The 25,054-nt window shown below is 32.0% G+C and overlaps 1 non-coding gene across 1 annotated transcript; it reads right to left on the minus strand.

Moving 5' to 3' along the window:
• Positions 1-24,642: 24,642 nt before the first annotated feature.
• On the minus strand, positions 24,643-24,748 carry LOC128042158 (small nucleolar RNA R71). Its single transcript, XR_008197364.1, has one exon. It is a non-coding gene; the product is annotated as a small nucleolar RNA R71 (small nucleolar RNA).
• Between the last annotated feature and the right edge of the window lie 306 nt (positions 24,749-25,054).

Below are 25,054 nucleotides of genomic sequence, written 5' to 3' on the forward strand. Positions count from 1 at the left end.
AATGTGTATCCTTTGCAGATGGACCATATATGATAGAGTAGACAAGAAGAATAATAAGAAAGCAAAGATAAAAAAGTCCAAGATGTAAATCCCTACTAAACTCCCAAGAGTATAACCCATTTCTATACTATCAGAATATGCAAATTTATGAGCCTTCAGGACACACTCGTCTACCTCCAAGCCATTTCTATTGAAGACCATGTGGCATAGTAAGAACATATTAATAGCTTAAAGAAATTGATGGTACCCCAAAGGAAAAATCCAGAAAGAGAATATCGCTTAGACGCACTGGAACCAGCTATGACATAAACAATATAAATTTCATATGCATAAAGCATAACAACAACTAGTAGAAGTAGAAAAATAACAACACATGAGTTTTTCCATCGAGTCCTCTACCAAAACATAATTGAATAGAATGCCACAAAAAATAGAGCAATGCTGATCATTAATCAACCAAATTAACAATACCTCTACCTATCATTATGATTAGCCAGCATCCCCACACGATAAGAACCACATCTAGAGATAAAACAACCATATATGCCATTAAAGATAAAAGAGCAAATAGAATACCTGATGAGATGATTGAAAGATACTCGACCATAATGGCTGCATTTAGATTTATTTACATTTCGAGCTCTACCCCACCGACTACTAAAGTCATCGGTGATCTCACATTATTCTGTTTAACTAAAGTAATCAATTCAGAAGAAATCCCGGTTAACCCGTTCTTTAGATACCATACCATTTATAGTCGACTACCAGTGAATAACTTTTTCTTTTAATAGTGATGTTGCACATCCCAAATAGTCTTCAGAAAGATCTAATTTCTCATCTATAACTCTCTGTATATGCTATCCAACTCTCGGCTCTAACCACATTATTACTCATTCAACCACTGAACTCTTTAGCTCCACACTTGTGAGCTTTCAGAACAAAAACACTATAAACATTTTGTGATATAGAATTTTTAAAATGAGGTGGTGGAGGTCGTAATGCCAAAAATTTTAATTCTCACGTATACACATAAAACATAACATTCATTATTAACATAAACACTATGAACCTCTACTTTAACCTTTATAAATTTTTGCTCATCATTAGAAACCTTTTAATCAGATACTTGAGTATGGCTTTAAGCATCATCAGATTTAGCTCGATTGGAAGACATCTTTTATCTATACGAAAACATATTTCAATTTGAATCAGGAGTTATCACACTATCACAGGTTATATATTGACATGTATTTCTCGACTGCATACATGTTACGTTCAGTCCGAGAACTGACTAAATGATAGGTCTAATACCACTAAATGTAACACCCCTAACTTGTCTCCGTCGCCGAATTAAGGTTATAAAGCATTACCGTACAATCGTAAACATTTAACATCATATTATTTAAAAAATTAAAACATGTCATAATCCATTCAGTTACATGCATTCTGTCCATAACTCAAGCTCTCGAGGCACTAAAAATAGCTTTAAGTAAATTTGGGACTAATTTGAAACAAAAAAAAATTTAGGAAAAAGTTACAAAAATTTGAAACAGGGGTCACACGGCCATGTGACATAGCTCCAAGCCGTGTAGCTTTCGAATAAGGGACATACGATCGTGTCCTAGCCTATGTCCTCACCCGTGTAACTCACTGAGTTGGGTCACACGGCTATGTCACACGCCCGTGTGCCAAGCTGTGTAACTCATTGACTTAGAACCTTATGAAATCTCAAATGACAAACAGCCGTGTGAACCCAACATTCACCTGAAATCAAGCCATGCATAAACATTCAATCTAATTTTGCACATGTTCATAGGACATAAACACCATTCAAACCTGCAAAAACATACCATTTCAAGCATCCTAAATTACGTAACCAATATGCCGTTCAAAGGAACCACAAGTATACCAAAACATAACATGCCAAAACAAGTCAACATTACCTTATTTCAAGAATTATAACCTAGTTCAATTACTTACCAAAACATACCACAAATTGGTCATTATCAAACCATTCAAAACATACCATAAAGAGCCTTAATTTCAAGCATTACCAAGTGACCAAAAATGACAAAGTTGGATAAACATTAAAATGCACAAACCAAACATAATCTTCAAGTCATAAACATATCAAAGCACCATTATAAAACCTCCTATACATTTTAATATTGCCATTTCCATACATAATGACCTAGTTCAAATATGAACTAAAACATGTCACAAGTAACCATTTTTCAAACCATCATCAATATGCCAAGATAACCTTATAAATAAGCACTTTAAAGTAACCAAAACAACTTAACTTGGTAAGGCATCAAAGTGTACCAACCAACATAGCTTTCCAAAACTTATACAAGCTAAAACACCATTAAACCAAAATACCATTACAAATCACCCTATACTTGCCATTATAAACCTTAGCCAAATTACTCAAAAACTATCCAATTGTCTACTAGATAGTGTGATAGATCTCCAACGAGCTTCCAACCGATCAAGCTTCTGAAAATGTATAAAACAAAGGAAAACAACTAAGTAAGAAATGGGTGCTTAGTAAGCTCGTATAAACCTTAAACATAACTTACCACTTCTATAATACAATTCATAAACTAAGTATAAACCAAAATCAATGTCATAAGCTTAGTGTGAGCCTATACAACACCACCAAACTCACAAGTTAGTATACTTGTTCATGATATATATGAAACCAACCTTAAGATATGTGGTTACTATGTATAAACATAATAATTTACATCATCAATGTTACCATAATGTCATGATTCATTGCATTTGCATACTTACCATTTCCTTTACCTTTTCTTACCCGTTGAACCATCTAGAATTACATCGAATACTCGGGAAAGCTCAAATGAAGTGTGCCTTTACATAGAACCGTAACCTTTCCTTTACATCAATACTCAAACGAGTTGTGAAATGGGTCTACTCACACGAGCTGTGGGTGAGAATGTAAGTTGGACGATGCTGATTACACGAGCTATGGAGACTCCGCAACAAATACAGGACCTCAGCCATCGGTAGGATATTCAAGGCTAGCACCGAAAACATGAAATCCCTGATGACATGTAATTTTTATCCTAAGAATTCCTAAGGTTCAACCAGGAATTAATAGCCAGCAATTCATCATAGCATTGGTACATTTGTAAATTAATTCATTTACATTAAAACGACATATTAAACATTCAATTTAGATAACATTAAAATTATTACAGTTCATACGAACTTACCTATACCGAAACGATGCCCTAACGTGATCCAATGACTAATTCGCTATTTTGGTTTTCCCGCTATTAGTGTCTGTTTAAGTCATTTCTTGATCTAGAAAAATATTTTTTTTATTCAATTAATCCCATTCCAGCATTTAAAATAATTAATTTAGCTTATAACCCATAATAATGAAAATTTACAAAGTTACCCTTTTGTAATTTAGTCCCTTAATTCAAAACTTGCAATTTCATCATTTTTAATTAAAATTCCTGCTAACTAATTTATACCTAATCTAATAACAACCCATATTTATCCACAATTTACAATATTTTCCTTGAATTTTACCATTTTCATAAATAAGTCCTTAAACTTGAAAATCACCAAAATTACTTAACAAAATACTTATATTTAACAACAAAGATTAATAATCTATCATAATATTTCAAGAACATTGAAATTTCATCCATGGTAAAATTCTAAACATTTAAAAATTTAAGAAATTGACCCCCAGGTTAGCTAGGTTAAGATAATATGAGCCTAAAAGTATAAAAATCATGAAAAATGAGATCAAAACACATACCATGTATAAAAACTTAGCTTGGCTGAATGTTAAATCAACAAAGGCTTCCTTCATATTTGTTTGTTTTGGTTGGGAAAAAGAGAAGAAAAAAGATGGCTTTTGGTTTATTTATTTTATTTGACAAATTACCTTTTTACCCTTAAGATTTTAATTTAAAAATTAACAAAGCATGTCCATAATTTTCCACTATCAATATGCATGGTATATTTACCATTTAAGTCCATTAATTCACTTTTTCATAGCCATTTGATCCATTTAATTAATAGAAATCAACTTTTGCAGCTTTTACAATTTAGTCCTTTTAATTAATTAACTACCTAAACTTTAAAATTTCTTAACCAAATTTTAATACGACCTTAATAACATTCAATAAATATTTAATAAAATATTTACAGTTTGGTTTATAGAAATGAGGTCCTGATACCTCATTTTCTAAAACCACTTGACTTTAGGGTCATACCACTTGAACCTAATTATTCGTTCAAATAGCATAAATTGCTAATTCAAAATTTATTTTAATACTATATTTGACTCGTAAATATTAAATAATAACATTTACAAAATTACTCGTCGAATTTGTAGCCCCGAAACCACTATTTATGACACCACTAAAAAATAGGCTATTACATATATGTTGAACAGCCAGATGGTTTTAAAGTTGCTGGTGAAGAAACCAAGGTGTACAAGCTGAGAAAAGCCTTGTATGGCTTAAAGCAGACACCGAGGGCCTGGTATCATAGAATTGACACCTACCTGTCATGCTTGGGGTTCGAAAGAAGCATTAGTGAACCAACACTGTATGTGAAGAAGGAAGGTGGTGAAACACTACTCATTGTCTCCTTATATGTGGATGACTTGTTAGTGACTGGTCAGAACGATGCTATGCTGACAAATTTCAAAGGAAAAATGGAGAGTATGTTTGAGATGTTTGATTTGGGTGAAATGTCTTACTTTTTTAGGATGGAAGTATCTCAGACTCAATAAGGGATCTTCATAAGCCAAGAGGAATTTGCTTTGAAATTTTTGAATAGGTTATCCATGATTTGGGTGAAATGTCTTACTTTTTTGGGATGGAAGTATCTCAGACTCAGCAACTAGTACTCTAGTTGCTATTGGTGAAAAGCTCACTAGCTAATGACCCTATGGGATGTCTACTCTACTTAACAAACACAGGGCCTGACATAATGTTTGAGTCAGTCTCCTATCCAGGTTCATGCAATGCTACAATGTGAACCATTTTCAAGCTGCAAAGAGAGTTCAGAGGTATATCAAAGGAACTCTAAGCTTTGGAGTTATGTTCACCAAGGTTGACATCATGACGCTCATTGGTTTTGTAGATAGTGATTGGGTAGAATCAATTGATGATATGAAAAGTACTTCAGGGTATCTATTTACCCTTGGATCAACTATTTTTTGTTGGAGTTCAAAGAAACAATCCATTGTTGCTCAATCAATAGCTGAAGTTGAATATGTTGTAGCTGCAGTAGCTATTAATCAAGCAATCTGGTTAAGAAAACTTATACCAAAGAGAAGAAACAAAGATCAAAAGTGACAATTAATCTGCTATTGCAATAGCAACGAATCCAATATGTTTCATGGCAAAACAAAGCATTTTAAGATTAAGTTTAATTTTGTTAGAGAAGTGGAGCAATCTCAAGAAATCAAACTGGTTCATTGTATTTCTAAAGATCAGTTGGCTGACATCTTGACAAAGCCTCTTGGTGTATCAAGGTTCGAGATTTTGAGAGCAAGATTGGGAGTTTGCGGCATGGAAGCCAAGGAGGAGTGTCAAAAGGTGGCTTTCATACAAACCATTCTGTTAGAGCCATGAAAGTTGCAGCTGAAGAACATGCTACTATTTTTTGTTGTTTAATTGATATTTTGCTACTTAGTTACATTTGAACTAAGTAGGTAATGTATTTGATGTAATTAGGTGCTGATGAATTTGATAAATCTGCTTAACCAAGTGTGCAAGCAATGCTTTATAAGTTTCAAGACTTTATTAGTAGAGTTAGGTGTGTTTAGGTAACACTTTTTTTTTTCAGACAAGTTGTTTACGTGTTATATGTAATGAAATGTTTTCAGTAATGATAGATGAATCTTTCAGAAAAAATCTTTTCTTGTTTTGGTTCTTGTTAAGCAATTTGTTCTTGTTATTTCAAGCCTGATTTCCTTGTTTATTCAGCAAGTCATTGTAGCTTAAAGCTCAAGACTCTCCTGTGATTCCTTAATTTGTTTCTTAACTCCTACACATATCTTGGAAGTACAATTAAGCTGGAAGTTGATAGGGCTGCCATTGATTCAACACCTATTGTCCATATGATGTATATATGTTTCAAGCCTCCAAAAGGATAATTTCAGACAAGGATACAAGCCCATTTCTGGATTGGATTAGTGTTATTTGAAAGGTTACGCTAAGGGACAGTTGCTAGTGGCTGTAGGCAAAGATGGAAAAAACCAAATTTACCCTTGGGCAGTGATTATGGGAGAGGAGAATGCTGAAAATTGGAAATGGTTTTCAGAACTATTGATGGAAGATCATGAAATTATGGAAAGGACTGGATGGACAGTGATGAGTGACATGTAAAAGGTACTTTGATTTATCAATTAATCTTCTATATTTGTTTATATGTACATATATATAGTCTAACACGTGTTCTTATAGGGTCTTACCAAGGCTATTAATGAACTTCTTGATCCAGTTATGAAAACGGTTTATTGTTATAGCGGAAGTTAAAATAATTTTTCAAAACTTTTCTAGTTTTTTATATTTATAATAATAAATATTCTATCGAAAAGTACTTGTATTTTTTCTACACTAGATCCAAAACGTTCTTGACTTCAATTGAATGACCTCTTCTATCCTTTTACCTAAAATTGTGTCGAGTGTAGGCTCGAACAACAAGAACCAGGCATAAAACAAAAGATGATTTATTTCTTTCAGTAGGAAAGGATTCTCTCAATAGAAACAGGTCGAAATTATTATTCCCAAATAATATAACTTATTTTAAGAAAATAAATTTCTGCTACTTTCTGTCAGAATAATAATATATAAAACTTATATTTTTAGGTTAACCGATGACATCTATTTATAGGAAAAGATAGGAGAATCCTAGTTGAATAAGAATAACGCAGATAATATTTATTTAATAGAAAAAAAAACTCTCTTAAACTAACTAGAAGAGTGGGGACATACCCTAGATAAAAATGGGGCTCACATGTAAAATGAGGGTATTGGACCTCTCATGTATTAATCCAACATTTTATAATTTAGACCAACCCAATATATATTCTCTTTTTCAAAATAAATATTAATTAATTAACTAAATTAATTAATTTTTAATTAAATAATTCTCTTAATCCAAATCTAATTCTATTAAAGTCGTGACGACTTTACCATAAAAGAATTTATGAGAATGATATTCATAATGATTAATTAATTTAATTTAATTTTTGACCTTCAATTATTTAATTATAATTAATTAAATAATAATTTGAAAATCTTAAATTAATTCTTAAGTCATTTCTTTACTTAGTGAGAAAATGCATTCACAAGTAACTATCTCATTTCTCTAACTTCATTATTTCTACTCAATTACATTAATTCGGTTCAATATGCAATTCATTAATGGTTTCAATGAGCTAATGGAGGGACCAACTAAACATATGTAATTAGGGCTCAAATAATTTATAATTAAGTTTAAGTTTTTCACCTATTAAATATAAACTTATTTAGTTGCGAAGTCATTCCATTATAGTATTGTGACTGAGCTCTCCCTAATTACATATCATTACGAAAGCTATTTAATCAGTGCTTATCTAGTGACCTTGTCATCAGTGTGTTACTCTTATAGGATATCCTTAATCTCTTTAAAATAACTTCGTTCTCCCAATATGATCTGATTTTATCTCATGGTATCCATTACATATTCCTTCAAGAAAAATCAATTACTATCAAATAGTGATTAAGTAATTTGTTACAAAGACAAACGACCTGTAACCACGTTTTCTTTTCATCTATCATGTAATGTCAAGGAGAGGATATCATTTACCCACTAGTTGAACTATGAATTCCACTCTTGTGAATGATGTTACATAGTGAAGAAGTTGTATACCCAACACACCAGCTTTTGGTTTCTTATTTATTTGAACTCAAGATTTTTACTTACATCAAAGTATACGAGTCATGCATACATGGTCCATCATCCGCTAAAGATTAAGGTATGCCACAGTATGAATGTCACAACTGAATAAATCTATAAAAGAATCTAGAATCTATTCTACTTAGGTCATTTCTGATGTACTGCCAGTCCATTTAGTCACATATATGTCTTTATGTTCTAGGAGTCATCCACTTTGATGCTCAAGGCAAAACATCTCCCAATTGGACTTGATAGATGACATATAAGCTTATCAATTGGTTTACTCAATTTCTATTAAACTAAGGATATGTTTAGGTTCATCTACTAATACAAGTTGTCTTTCCTTATTACTATCCAACCACGTAATACCGTTTAATATTAGTTAAACATTAGATAACTAGTGAATCAATATTTGCATCAATTTTTCTTTGCATGTAAAAACATTGAGGACAATATATAAAGGGTATTAATTTAATTAATAGATATTTTCTTAAACAAATTTGTTCAAAAAATGCAGGTGTATATAGTGGAAAATACTACACTTAGGGCACCAGATCCAATAGTTTCCCATTTACCCTAGTGAAGTAGATGAGTCATGTTTCACATTCCTATACCCTCTATATGTTTTTTAGAACACCAAGCTAGTAAAGTCTTAATAAAAAAATCTGTAGGGTTTTTTCTCATATGCTATCTTTGATGACTTCAACTATTTCGTCTATCACTACAGTCTCTCTTATGAAGCTTTCTACCAATGTGTTTTTTTTTTCTTTTTGTGGATTCTAATTTCCTTGGTGTTAGCTATTGCCGCACTATTATCACAATACAGTGTGATAGCTTTCTTCATACCAAGAACGACTTCAAGATCCGTAAGGAACTTTCGAAGTCATGTTGCTTCTTTTGTTGCCTCAGCAGCCACATCTTTGATTCTATAGTGGAGTAAACAATATAGTTCTTCTTGACACTTTTCACACTATAGACTCGCCGCCTAGGACAAAGACATAGCCTAATGTTGATTTTCTTAAATTTTGACACGTTTGAAAGTCATAATCGGTATAGTCGATAGGAGTAAGATCTCCTTCAGAGTACAAAAACAAATAATCCTTCTTTCTTTATAAATACTTGAATATATGCTTAACTATTTTCTAGTATCTTAAACCGAAATTCCGATGATATCGACTCACCAACATTACTACGAAACATAAGGATACTAATCTTCATAAAATAAACATTAAATAAAGGATACTAATATTATAAAATACAGATTAAATTAGGGATGTTTAAGCCGACCATAAAATTCGATCACTGGGGAGGTCCATTAATAATAATTCTAAGAACCCAGACTTAGAGTTTTGTAATTAATGATTGTATAATTCATCTTTTATTTGTTTTCTTCTTTTCCCTTTTGTAATTTACGTAAGTGAATGTGACAATTTTAAACTGTTGAATATATTATTGGATGTGGCAGTTCTGTTAATTTAAATCATGTCTGAGAATAGTGAATATGAATCTGACATAAAGTTATTTAATGCATCAAAATTTATATATAAATATGACAAAGTCAGCACACCAAAACAGGCTTTTAGCGGTGTTTTTTTAGGCCAAGCGCCGCAAAAAATGCCGCTGTTGACAACGTCGCTAATGTTTGCGGCATTTTTAGAAATAAACGCCGCTAAAGGTCATGACTTTTAGCGGCGCTTATCCCACAAACGCCGCTATAGATCATGATTTTTAGCGGCGCTTTTCCCACAAACGCCGCTATAAGTCATGACTTTTAGCAGCGCTTTTCCCACTAACGCCGCTATAGATCATCACTTTTAGCGACGCTTTTTTGTACAAACGCCGTTATAGAACAGACCTTTAGCGGGGCTTTTCACACAAACGCCGCTAAAAACATATCTTTAAAAAAATAAAATTTTTAAATAAAATTTATTTCTATGATAAATATTATATTATGTTTTAAGGATAAATAAAAAATATTATTTAAATTAAATTTTCTACGAAAATTTTAACTTTAAAACTAAATATAAAAATTAATGAATTTCAATTTAGAATTTAAAATAATAAATTAATAACAAAATTAAAATCCAAAAGTTAGAACTCTTAAGTAAAAATAAAAATTTAGAATCAAAACTAAAATAAATAATACATATGTAATGTAATAAAACATACAATGCATTTTCTTAATCAAGTAAATCTTGGTAATAAAAGATATAATACATTGACTTAATGAAGGAAATCTTGTAATGAACTCAAAGCAATGAGCCTTAGAGAAAAACTTTTAAGCATGGCTTCGAATTTGAACTACAGATTTGGTGCCTACATGCTCTGCATGAAAATAAGGGTAACTTAAACTGTTCAAACCATAGTGAACATGGCAAAGATAAGTAAATCAGTTCAACTCATTGTGCACTTACCTTCTATTTGGCGTCAACCACGACCATACAACCTTAAAGCTTCAATCAACCCGACCCACCAAATTGAATATAAAGTCAAGATTCAAGCAAAAAAGGAAATCTGATTCTGAAAAAATGAAGAAAATGATTAAGGAACTTTAAAGACCCGAGTCCTGATCAATCAAATGCTGAGCTAAAAATTTGATAATTGAATCAAACCAAAGTCCAAAGAAACTCTAGTAAACTAATCATAATACTCATTGCATTAGCGGCGCTTTTCTAAAAACGCTGCTAAAACCCCGAGCATTAGCGGCGCTTTATCAAAAACACCGCTAAAACCCACAGCATTAGCGGTGCTACTCCAAAAACGCCACTAAAGCCCCCGATAGGTCACCAAACGACGCCGTTGGGTTTGGTTTTTTGCGGCTTTTTTAATGCTTTTTTAGCGGTGTTTTCTTAAAAATGCCGCCAATGCACAATCTTTAGCGGCGATTTCCGTAAAGCGCCGCTAATACTCAATTTTTACTGGCGTTTTTTGTCCAAACGCCGCTAAAAGTGCCGCTAAAAGCTTGTTTTGGTGTAGTGAGTATTAAATATACAATTTGCAACTTGCATTACGGATTTTGGCCCCTGCTATCCTGTTGGGCTCAAACTTCAAGAGTTCCGGCCTTTATATTTCTATCTTTTTAGATATTTTGTAGATTTTTTTATAAAGAAATAAAATAATCTAAAATCTTTCATATATAAATATTATGCATATCAAAATAATTATTTTAGAATTTTTAGAACAATATGAATTTTATAAGTTTAAGAAATACTTAATGCGAGATTGAAATTGACCATTAGGTTTGATGAAGAACACGAAAAATATTAGATAATTTGATTTCTCTCTCTGACTTTTCTCTTAGTTACACAAATCCAAAGTGATGATGATTATAATTTCTTTTGTGTATTTTGTTTTATGTAACCCTTGTAAATAGAGGAGGATCAATTTATAATGATAAACTTAATGGATAGAATTTAACTTCTATACAAAATAAAACTCTTATCCACTTTAAATCGGGTCACATTATTTTAGACTTAATTGGGCCCACATAATTAGGCCCACTTAACCCAATGAAATAAAACATAAACTTTAATAGAATAAACGTTGAGAATGCATAAAATAACACACATCATAATTACCATATTATAGTGAATTGTAAATGTGAGTTATGGTGGTTCTATATAGCTTAAGTCACATACTTCCTTTCATATACTACAACATTGCAACTCAATATGATAGGTCTTTAGGTAACTATAAAGATTTTCCTGTTTAATTAATTTTAAAAAATGATGTGTACACAATCATAATAAACAATAAATACATCCATTTTCTTTTAGAAACACCATAACTGAGCTCAGAGTGTCATAATGTCATAAAATTTCTTTCATCAATACAACCAAAACTCATTCTACGTACATGTTTTTTAAATGTCTTTGGTTGTAAGCCTTTAGTTAACAAATATGCAACCATAAGATCAGTTCTAATATGCTCTATAGACACTCTTTGTTTTTGGACTTCCTCCTTAATGACAAAATATTTTAGTTCCATACGTTTTGCACCTTTTGGAACATTTGTCATTTTTGGAGAAAAATACTATTGCGAATTATCATAATGAATTTTCATTGGCTTGGTAATGGTATCAACTACCCCAAGTCCCGAAATAGAGTTCTGCAACCATAATACATGAATAGTGGCTTCTAAACATGCCACAAATTTTGCTTCCATCATAGCATGTAATTATTTCAGCAATTAAAAATAAATAGTTAAAAGTGGACTTTCAATTGTCAAGATATCCAGTAAAATTTAAATCCGAGTATCCAATCACTTCTAATTGATTGGATCTCCTTTATGTGAGCATGTAATTATTTGTTCCTTATAGTTTCCATAAAAATCTACATGCGGCTTTCAAATGATCAATTCTAGGATTACTTTTATATCTGCCAAGTATCCCAACTACAAAGCTAATGTTGGGTTTTGTATACATCTCAACATACATTCAATTGCCCACAACGACAGCGTTAGGAATTGATTCATTCCCTTTCATTCTAGATCATTCATTGGACACTGCATGAGAATAAATTTTTCCTCTTTATGTATAAGAACAATTCCTGCTAAATAATTATGCATATTAAATCTCTCTAGTACTCTTTCGATATTGCTTTTCTGAGACAATCCTAACAATCCTTGTAATCTATCACGAAATATTTCAATTCCTATCACATACAATGCTTTTCCCATATCCTTCATTTCAAAGTTATTCAAGAGAAAAGTTTCCGTCTCACGCAATAACCTAAAATAATTTGCAATAAGCAAAATATCGTCAGCATATAGAATTAAGAAAAGAAACTTGCTCCCACTAATCTTTTGGTATATACAACGAGCAATGATGTTTTTTTGAAAACCAAAAGACTTTATGGTATCATTAAACTTGATGTACCATTGTCTTGAAGCTTGTTTAAGTCCATATATTGGCTTCTTAAGTTTACACACCATATGACATTTTCCTTCAATTATAAAACCATTAGATTGGTCCATATAAACTTCGTACTCAAGATCTCTATTTAGAAAGGTTGTATTCACATCCATTTGGTGCAACTCTAAATCATAATGAGATATCAATTCCATAATATTTCTTAAGGAGTCTTTCTTAGAGGCCAGTGGGACAGTCTCTTTATAATCAATACTATCCTTCCAAGTGTAACCTTTGGCAACAAGTATAGCTTTATATCATTCAATTTACCATTTGAGTCACGTTTGGTTTTAAACACTCATTTACATCCAACTCATCTCAAACCTTTTGGAAATTCGACAATGTCTCAAACTTTATTTTGTTCTATATATTTTATTTCATATTTCATGACATTTAATCATTTATCTAATAACACCCTATACCCGGCCCAATCGCTGAGCCCGAATATCAGGATGTCACACCACTGTCATACATCACATACAATTCAAATGGTCTTAAAATAATAATTAAACATTCATAGAGACCATTTAGCAAAATTTACAACATAAGTACATAGGTATCGATATTTCCTTCATCTAGTATCGATACCGAATAAAAAATCGATACCAAAACAACATTTTGTTTTTCTCCTAAAAATAAAATTCTAGAAATTATCGGTTCCTTTCAAAAAGTATCAGTAATTTTACCCCGAATATCGGTACTCGTTATATACTATTGATACCAATTTACGATTCTGACTTCCTATACATTTCAAAATCACAGAGGGATATGGATACCTCTGCTTCATACCAGAAAAGTACAACATACATAAGCACATAGCTCATTCCAACTTGTAGCAATTTATTATGCTACTATTACATCATCAAATAATCGTCAAAACGACCATAATAATAGTTTCAATCACCGTAATTATGTCCAAGAAATGATCAACATATCACAATTCAAATCTTTAAATCCTAAGAACAAATAAGCTATAGAAACATTCAAAATATCATGGCAAATAACAACAAGAAGCCTACCACATTGTCTTCATTTCCCAAAAACATTAACAACTAAATAAACACCTATAAATTGATTAAAAAAATAATCACATCGATCACACTGAGACACTACTAATCTGTAATGGTTCAACTACCATCAAACAAGTCCTAATGCATTAACGCCAATCATATAACATATTCACAATACTACCAACTTTAATGTCATATTACACTCACTCATGCATTATTTACTAGTTCATTTACATGGTAATCACATTCACTTTTAAACATATATCACATTACACATATAATCACATAGCATTTAAGCATATATCATAATACTCATAAACATATTTATTGGTAATTTGACACTTGAGCTATAAAATGTAAAAGTGGACTCTATCACCACTCATCGGATACACGGATCTCCAACACACCAAATGACTCATAGAGTCAAACATATCCCAAAAAGTGAAGCATTTAGCTAACACTCTCCATCACATCAAACATGTTCCGTTGAATGGATCTTAGCTCACATTCCCTTATCTCTTCAACATGTCCCAAGGCCTCAATGTCCAAATCAAATAACACATACATGTGAGTACTTAGAATCCTATGGCATGCCAACTATATCTAATGGTCTCAAAGATCATAAGGCCAAAATATCTGTTATTAATACACACATATTACTTATTGTCCACTACACCTATTCACTATAAATATCACATTATAACACAACATTATCACTGTCATCTAGCATGCATAACATGCTTACATTTACACTTTCTCAATGGTATTGATGAATACATATCACATAATATAACATCTCATCTCGATTCACAATTTTACCATCAATAAGCACACATTAAATTAAGAATACGAGAAAGATTACACTCAGAATTTACATTAGAGGTTTAGGCTACTTCTAAATTCCAAATTAACACAATGAATCGTGTCCACAAGCAATTATTTCAATTGCTCACCAATTACGCTTTCGTTGAATCACCGAAAGCTCAAACTAGCCTTTCCTTAACTCGTAGAAGGTCCTAATGAATCCGAAGCTTCAACACAATAAGTCACACAACAAATACAATCAACAACTAGCTATGGACTCACCTCAAGCAACCAAAATACAAGCCTAAGCTTAATTCTCATATATCTAAAACCTTCGACATAGTAAACTTAAAACTCAAATATCTCGATCTATACTTAATTTTTTTTCCTAAAACTATTTTCGTTCATCTAATTATTCACCTACGACAGATTCTCAACCTTTAAACTATGCAAAACTACCCAATTCATGGTATGAAAAATTTTGACATGTTTATGGCGATTTTCGTGAAAACTCATTAAAACCTTAGAAATCCTTAAAAAAATTTAAAATAAGTTTAGAAACCTTCTAATCATGTTAAAAAAGTTGAAAAACACTTTGAAACATGTTTTTACCAAAAATCTTGAAATCTACCATTAATGACTCAATTTTCAGCTTTTATTTAAAACATACGATTTAATGGTTAAAATTCCATTTAAAAGACCATATATTATTTAAAACTAATTAGGGATTGAATAGTTACCTTAGTTGATGAAAAACTGAGCGTTTGATCGAAAATCCAAAAAACTCACAAGCTTGACAATGGAAGAATCTATAGTGCTTTTGGGTTCTTTTCTTAGACTTTATGGAGGTTTAATGATTTGGAAACTGATAGGAATCAAAGTAATTTAGGTTTGGCAAATAAAATTGAATGAAAGAGTTGGGAGAACAAAGGGACGACAGGAACAAGTTATGGAGAAGAACTAACGTGAAAATAAAACTATAAATGGGGGGTTTTAGGTTGAATTTTAAAATTTGGTCTAATTGGCTCTTAAAAACTTTAAGTTTTGACTCTATTACAAATTAGTCCCATTTTCAAAATTAAAGGTATTTAAAACTCATTTTCAGAAATTGATTTAATTTTCTAAAAAAACATAGTCAAAAACATCTATGGTGTACCAAGTCATAGAATTCTGAGCTCTTTAAAGCTAAAGTCCTTAAAAATCCTAAGCCCTATTTTAGGGTGTTACACATTCGACTATTCACTATTTAGGCTTGTGAAAATGAAACTAGATTTTTATTGATTCCATTATCAAAATTTAACTATTGCAAATAAACCACATAATCATCAGGAGTGCCTGGTTTTCTCTCTCTTTGAGATTTTCCTAATGGTATAATTTGTATTTAATTTTTAGCATACCTTTGTGAGTTAGTGTCTTTTAGGGGTGTTTCATCTATTGTTCAATATTATTAGGACATTGATTAATAGTTGGAGCAACACTTGTGGTAGTTGTGGGTGAAAGAACATTTATAAGTGTAGAAAAAATGCGTAGTTTGTGAAGTTTAAAGGTTGGGAATTTTTCATAGATGAATATGTAGATGAATGGAGTTCGTTTCATGCGAAAAGATTAAGCATAAATTGAGTTATTTGAATTTTAAGTTTGTTGTGATAAAGGTTCTAGTTAGAAAAAAAAATATCTTAGGCTTGTGTTTGTGACTATTTGAGGTGAGCTATTGATTTGTTGTTGATTAAATATAAGTATGGTTTTTCTTGTTGAAGTGTCAGTGTCGATAGGACCTTCAACAAGTAGAGATAAAGGCAAAGGGAAGCTTGTCTAACCTTTTAGTTTTTCGATAAAAGCAAATATTTTAGTGAGTGTTTTGGAATAGCTGCTCGTAAGTGATTCATTGTGTATTTGAGAATTTAGAGGTAGCCTTAACCCTTTCTCTAAATTTTGAGTGTAAGTATTCTTTTACCTATGATAAATATGTTTGTGAATTGTGATAAAGAGAATTATGATATGATGAAATATGAACATGTTGTACTGACTGTTGTGATAGTGAATATTAGGGTATGTTATTCATGCCATGTGACAGTATGTATAATGTGCTAATGATATGATTATGCGATGAATACGTGTGGATAATCGGTAAGTAATATTTGATGACATTATGGATATTTTGGCCTTGTGACTTGATGAAACTATTTGATATAGTTGGCTTGCCATAGGATTGTGAGTACTCACTAATTTGTGTTGTGATATATGGGGCACTGAGGCTTAGGGATAAGGGAGTGTGAGCCAAGCTCCATTTGCTAGGATATGTATGTGTGGTGTGTTAGAGAGCGTTAGCTCTATGCTTCGTTTATGGGATATGTTTGACTCTACAAGTCTATGTGTGATGTGTTGGAGATCCGTGTATCCGATGAGTGGTAATAGTGTCCACTTTATCTTTCTTAAACTCAAGAGCCAAATTATCATACACTGTGACTAAATTTGATTAAATGTAATTATATGTGCTTATATGTGATTCATACGTGTTGAAATATTGATATATGTATGCCTAAAAAATTGTATAAATAAGGTGTAAAAGAATTCATGGAATATAACTAAATATGTGGATTTTGACACTTAGTTAATGGCATTTTGGGAATATGTTGTATGTTGTTTGGTTAATGCGTGACGACTTGTTTATGTAGTGGTTGTTCTAGGGATTCACTGAGTTTGTTAAGCTCACCCACTCCATTTTATCCTTTGCAGAGTAGTTGTGTTCTCGGTGTGAGCAGTGTTGTCGTCGAGGGATTGATCCAAGCCATTCTTTATTCATTATAGTAGGTGTTTTGCTTATTCTAGTTCTAGGGAATAAAAAGAAAATGTGGTAGAAATTTATATCAATTTTGTTATGACGTACTGGGGATTATTTGTATATTGCGTATGTTTGGAAGCTTGTGAACTTGGACATGGTGTTTGGTTTATTGTTTAGACATTTTGATGCTTATATGACTAGGTGAATGAAGCATAATGTTTAAGGATTAAGTTTGAAAGATTTAAATGCTCTAATATGCTGAATTTTTGTAACTTGAAGCAGAGGTATCAATATTAAGGCTTTTAAAATTATACATCTGTATTTTCAAAAGTGTACGGAGTCAGAATACTAATTTGGTATTGATACCTTGGCACCTTGCAGAAGGTACCGATATTTTTCTGATGTTTTGAAATTCAGCGAGAAATAGATTGCTAGTTTGGTATTGATTTTCAAGGTGGTATTGATACAACTTAAAGGAAATATCGATACCATAAAGGTAGTCGATACCTACGTAACATTTTTGGGAAAATTTGATAACTGGTCCTAATGCATGATTAATTCCCATGTTATGCTATTTTATGAATTCTTGGTATGGTTTATAATTCATGATAATTCTACATTGTCATTAATAAAAAAAAAGATGCATGAGAAATAACATGTCATTTTAGATGAACAAGTAGTGAGACTGTGGTGTGGCATCTCGATATTCGACTTGGCATCGAAGCCGGGTATGGAGTGTTACATCAAAGGTCAAGTAAATCAAACCAAGATTCGATCAAAGCCAATATATGAGGAAAAATATTTTCTAGGAAACGAGGAATAATACATGCATAGAATGACTAAAATGTATTAAAGTCAATTCAACTAAGGTGTCAATTTTCAAGCTGAAAATATTAGTCAACTTACATCAAGCTTTTGGATGGATCTAGGGATTTCTGGATTAATATTCTTGAATATCTTTCGAATATCTATCTCTTAGCTTCGAAACGCAATTTGACTCACTCGATTTCAAGTTTGGAAACTCAAGTTATGGCTGTTTTAGTGAAGACTGCGCGAGCAGAATTTTTGGACGGGATTATTACAGAAATTACGAGTTTCGGGCATCTAATTCGAGTTTAAATCAATTAGGTTCGGTTTTTATCTTTAATTTTTATTATATATGAGCCCAATATTGTATTTATCAGTTCTTATTATATTATTAATTTATTATTCCTAATTGTTTAATAATTATTAAGTATTTTAAGTTATTTAGAGTTTTATGTTAATAAGAAAGTTTAGTTTAAAACTCTTTTGTCTAGGTTAATTAGAATTCTAGTATACTTAAGAGTTGTATTTAGATTTATTTAGCTAGCCTATATAAAGACTTTTACATTGTACACAAAGGGATCAATTAATTGTTATTCAACTTCTCTTTTGAGTTAATAAATTCTCTTTAAGTTTTTCTTTTCAAGAATTTTTCTTGAATTTTCTTTTAAAAAAGTTTTAACAATTTTTTCAAATTGTTGTGATTATTTTCAAACATTTTCTTGCCAAGTTTTCTTTCTTGGAGGGAAAATTAGAGCCACTTGAAGGGGGTTGTGAATTCTTCTTGTTTCCAAGGCTCCTTAGGACTTCTACACTTCACATTCTATGTAACACCCCTAACCCATATCCGTCACCAGAATAGGGTTATAGAACATTACCATAATTTACAAATCAAATACAATGATTTCGTCTCATTTAAATCCATGTTAGAAATCAATCATGTTCAATCATTTTGTCCCTTAAATGAGCCCTCGAGGCCCAAAATATGCATTGGAAACAAGTCGGGACTAAACCGGGTACTCAGAGAATTTTTCGCAAAATCTCAAAATTTTTCCTAGGTGCACGGGACACACGCCCGAGTGGTCAGGCCGCGTGGGCATTTGAAATAGGGCACACGGCCATATCCCAGCCCGTTTCCATACTCGTGTAACTCTCTGAATTGGGTCACACGGCCAAGTCACTGCCCGTGTGCCAGGCTGTGTGATCAATTCTGAGCATTCTATTTTGAAATTTTAAAGATGCTGGGGACACATGACCAAGTCACATGCCCATGTGCTAGGCTGTGTGTCACACACGACTGAGACAATGCCCGTGTCTCTGCCCGTGTGGACAAAATAAGGTCATTTCCAAGCCTTATTTCTCACCCAAACTTGTATTCCACCTACATTAACACTTAAACACATTCTCAATCCAATATAAAACGTTTAAATCAAGCCAAAACCAAGTCTTATGCTTATCATATCATCTTATATAATCAAGTATCCATGCTTAACAATTTGATCACTTACATATATATAGTCATATTCGTACCAACTATACCAACTCAAGCCATGTTACAATTTTCCTATTAGTTAAACATTAATAAATTATATCAAAACACATATCAACCATGATTAGGCCATATATTTATATATATATATATCAAAATGTATCAAACATAAGCCATTCAAATGGCTAATCACAACAAAACATTCACATGCCATCAATAGCCAAATTAACCTATACATGCCATTATACCAAAGTTGATTTAATAAATATGTCGAAAAAGAGAGATTGATAGTGTGATGTGGCTCCGACCAGCTTTCAACCATAACGAGCTTTTGGGTTACTATAAAACAGAGGAAGTAAAACAAAATAAACATTTAATGCTTAGTAAGTTCATATAACAGGAAATTAACTTACCATTTAATTCACATTTAAGGTAAGCTAACTAAACATGCTCAAACCAATTTGGCCAATTGCCTAAACACATATCCTCATCAAGCATGTTAGTCATGTAATTTACATGAATATCAAGAAACCTATATGAGCTCATCAATAATCAATTTTCATATACTTATACTTTTCACATCAAGTATTCATGAAACATGTACAAATCATATTCTTGTATTTCAAGTATATACTCATAACAATTCATCTCAAATTCATATTATTCCATGTCAAAACTTTACCCGTTGAATCATTTAAAATACGATGGATACATAGGTAGTACACTCGAAATGTACAAAACTGTAATTTTTCAATTCATATTTGGGAATGCTCATATGAGCACATAAACAGGAAGCTCTCTCTCGAGCCATATAATGGGAAGCTCATGTAAGCCATTTAACGGGAAGCTTATCCGGGCTGTATAACGGGAAGATCCTAAAAGCCAATAATGGCACGCTAATAAAAGTTGCGGTGTCTCTACAACACATGCAGGATCACAACCAATCGGGATGCTCTGAAGAGTTATTAATGAGAAGCTCGCAAGAACCATATAACGGGAAGCTCAAAAGGGCTAATAACGAGACACTCTTTCGAGCTGTGGTGTGTCTGCAACATATGCAGGACCACAACCAATTCGGGAATCTTGTATTCATCAAATTTCATTTGTTCAAACGGGACTTAACATTTATCAGGCATTGTCGGATATGTGACTCAATTCATGTGCATGACAATTATACAATTCACAATCACAACATTCAATTCAAACATATAAATATACCATTTAGTTACACGAACTTACCTCGATAATTGTTCGTGTATACAAAAGTTACTAATTCGACACTTTCTCTTTTCCTCGATCCAATTTCGTATTTGGACTACTCGGATCTATTCGAGTAAACTTAACCCAATTTAATACAATTCATATTCAATTCAATCCAATTCACATTTAGTTCATGTATACTTTTATTCAATTACGATTTCGTCCCTAGGCTCGGAAAATGAAATTCATGCAATTTAATCCTTATTCCAAGTCTGGTCGATTTTTACATATAACATTTACAACCCATGTATTTCACAAAATTTACAATTTCCCATGAATTTTCCATCTTTACAATTTAGTCCTTAAATCATAATTTCATCAAAATTCACTATACAAAAGTTGTTTATCTATCAACAACCTTTCATTTTCTACCATAACCTTCGCAATTCATCTATATTCATCCATGGAAAAACCCCGAATAGCTATATTAAGCTATTACGATCTCAGAAACATGAAAATTACTAAAAACAGGACAAGAATGCTTACCCAATTAAGCCAAATAAGCTTGCTTGAGTTCTCTTCTCTTAGCTAGGGTTTTCATATATTTTGTTTTAGGAAAGATGATAAAATGATGATATTCTATTTATTTTATTATTTATCATCTTTTATCTTTTACTTTCCAATTTCATCCTTTTCTTTAATTAATTTTCCATGGATGAAGCATCATACTTACCTACTAACTCCTCTTAATGGTCTAATTGCTATATAAGGACCTCTAATTTTGAATTCCATAGCTATTTGATGCTTTTAGCTACTAGAACTCAACTTTTGCATTTTATGCAATTTGGTCCTTTCCATTTAATTAGACATGTAATCGGTAAAATTTCTTAACGAAATTTTTATATGATATTCCTTTCATACTGTAGACCATAAATTATATTAAAATAAATTTTCTTTTGGACTTGGATTTCTGGTCCCAAAACCACTGTTCTGATTTCACTGAAAACGGGCTGTTATATTTTATCTTTTTCATCTATCTTCTTTATTGTTCTATTTTATTGATCTTAGTTATTTATTTTAATTGTTTAATTTTTTATCTGGCTTGGATTCATTTGTGTTTCTTGCTGTGTCCAAATCCAAGTTTCTTTTCGAACATCTAGAGCTCTAAGTCAAATTCGCAACTTGGACAAACTTTACGATATCTTCCACACTAATCCGCATTTGTCTCTATTATTTGGTATCATATTCTTGGGCATTTTAGGTGTTCTTATAAACTGGTTTCTAGCACATAGCCTCAAACAATTCTTTTCAGCCAAAAAGTTTTCGATAAAAAATATTTTTTAATGGGTAAATGTTTTTCAAACGATCTAAAATTTTACATGTTGATTCTTGGCACTATTTTAGAATATTAAAAAATATTTCCCACAAAGAAAAGTGATTGAAAAAGTGAAAAAAATAGATAAATAAAGAAAAATTTAAAATATTATGTGGGTTGAATTTTGTGCTGAAACTTTCTGCAATCTGAACAGGTTGTCAAAACTCTTCTAAAAGAAAACTCATGAGAAATTCTTGAAAAGAAAAACTTAAAGAGTATTTATTAACTCAAAAGAGAAGTTGGATAATAATGAATTGATTGTTCTGTGTACAATGAATTGAGTATTTTGGGTCCACACGCCTGTTTGGTCCACATGGCTCAAATAGCCTAAACCATGTGTCTCACATAGTCCGTCACACGGCCCTGTGTCACACACGGGAGTGTTCTGTCGACTGCGTAGTTTTTTAGCTTTCTCCATTCGCTGTTTTTCGTCTTTTTCGTTACGCACCTGGTCGATTTCTGATGCGGATCTAAAGATGAGCACTCCAATACTTATAATGACCATTCCAATGAATTAATTAATTGATGACCACCAAAAATCGAACGCTAAAACGTAATCCAACAACAACACTTAAGCCACAACTCAAAGAATTTGACCTTAATAACAACAAACACAGTTACTTGCCCTCAAGAACAGCAACCCACGGTAACTAAATCGTTGGATGAACACCACCTGACTCACGGTTCTCCCCTAATTGAGCATTAAAATGAATAACACAATCAATGAATCTTTCCATTACAAAGAATAATGAAAACCCCCAACTTACCCAACAACCATAAAAAAAGAATAAAGCTCCACCTACCCTAGTTACTTACCCAACAACCATAAAAAAGAGACGCAAGAGGAAGAACCAACAAAACTAAAACTAAACAAAATAAAAGAACATGGAAATATGGGAAGCAGACTTTTGGGAAATAAAATTAAAATTAAAATTAAAAAATAATATTTTAATTTAAAACAAACACCAAATCCTAACTAACCTCCCACCTGATAACTCATCAACTTATCTAGAATTTTAATCCAATTCCAACACACCAACTTGGACAGCACACTAAAACTAACAAACAAAAATAAATTCAATTTTTTACTCATGCCAAGACTCGAACACAAAAGCAAAGGGTAAACCAACACATTACCACTGAACTAACAAACTCATTCTAACATAAATTGACCGAAAATAATACTTAAGTCAAAAGAACAGAGATAGACTTAGGAATAAAATAACAGAATTTCCAAAAAGTGAGATTCGAACCCATGATCTCCAATACAGAATTAGGTCCCTTAACCATAAGGACAAACATTTACTTATGATAAAAATTAAAAAATCAAATATTCAAATTTTTGGGGCATTACACGGTTAATCGTTTGAATTGACATAGAGATATGATCAAGAAATTATTTAGTTTTAGTTGGTAAGTATCTCGTATTAGTTAGTAAGTTACTAAGTTGCCGTGAAATTATTTGTAACAACATGAACACGATTTTAATAATTCTAAGTTAAAAAATAAAATTAATCTAACACATTTATGTCATATTGGTTAAGCTCATTTTTAGAAATCATGCATTGAAATTTTTACTTTTTTTATTTTCTTAGTTAATTTTTAGTTTTTATAACACCTATTCAAATCAACATATTTTTCCTCCACGAAATTGTTAAATTTTTAATTTCATAAATATTGTCTTGCACAGTCCCTTTGGGCACAATAAGTCGACAATACTTGTCACTTTATTACTTGTTGTGATTGTGTACACTTGTACATCTCCGTCGTTCCAAGTTTTTGACGCCATTGTCGGGGACTGTATTTTGTTATTATTTGTGAAGATAATTATTTTGCAATTTGGTTTAAATTTATTTATTTTTCTATTTTCCGGTGTTTATATATCTCGTAGGACAAAATCAAAACCAATGAGCTTTTTACAACACTTATAATGTGGTCCTTGTTGCTGATGGAAGAGACCGCCCCATTTGTCAATATGTTGTGCCTTTATTCAATGGATTCAATTCGACAATTATGAGGCCAAAGATTGAGGCTCCTCAGTTTGAATTAAAGCCGAATATATTCCAGATGTTGCAAATGATGGGCCAATTTAGTGGAAAGACAACCGAAGATCCACATTTGCACCTTCGTTTCTTTATGGAAGTAAGCAATTCATTCAAGGTAGCCAAAGTAACTGAAGACACTTTGAGGTTAAATTTATTCTCATTCTCGTTGAAAGAAAGAGCACGAGCATGGTTGAATTCCTTACCACCTCATTCAGTATCAACATGGCAAGAATTGGTTGAACAATTCTTGATAAAGTATTTTCCACCGAGTAGAAATTCCAAGCTTAGAAATAAAATACCATATTATAACAACTTGACTTCGAATCTCTCTATGATGCATGGGATTGATTCAAGGACTTGTTGCGAAAATGTACAGATCATGGAATTCCTCACTGTATTCAGTTGGAGACTTTTTACAATGGTCTCAACGCACATATAAAAATGGTGGTAGACGCTTCAGCCAATGGATCTCTTCTTGCAATATTATACAATGAAGTATATGAGATCCTTGAAAGGATCTCTAGCAACAATTATCAGTGACAGGCTACTTAAGTATCCACAGGAAGAAGAGTGGCCGGAGTTCATGAAGATGATCTAGTTACATTTTTGGCAGCCTTAAGAACTTTTCTACTAAGGATTTTAATGCTAATCTGTCAGGTCAACAACCAAGCCAGTTTGAAATTATCTCTTGT

This window comes from Gossypium raimondii, chromosome 6 (genome assembly GCF_025698545.1).
Source record: "Gossypium raimondii isolate GPD5lz chromosome 6, ASM2569854v1, whole genome shotgun sequence".
In the NCBI taxonomy this organism is placed as follows: domain Eukaryota; kingdom Viridiplantae; phylum Streptophyta; class Magnoliopsida; order Malvales; family Malvaceae; genus Gossypium; species Gossypium raimondii.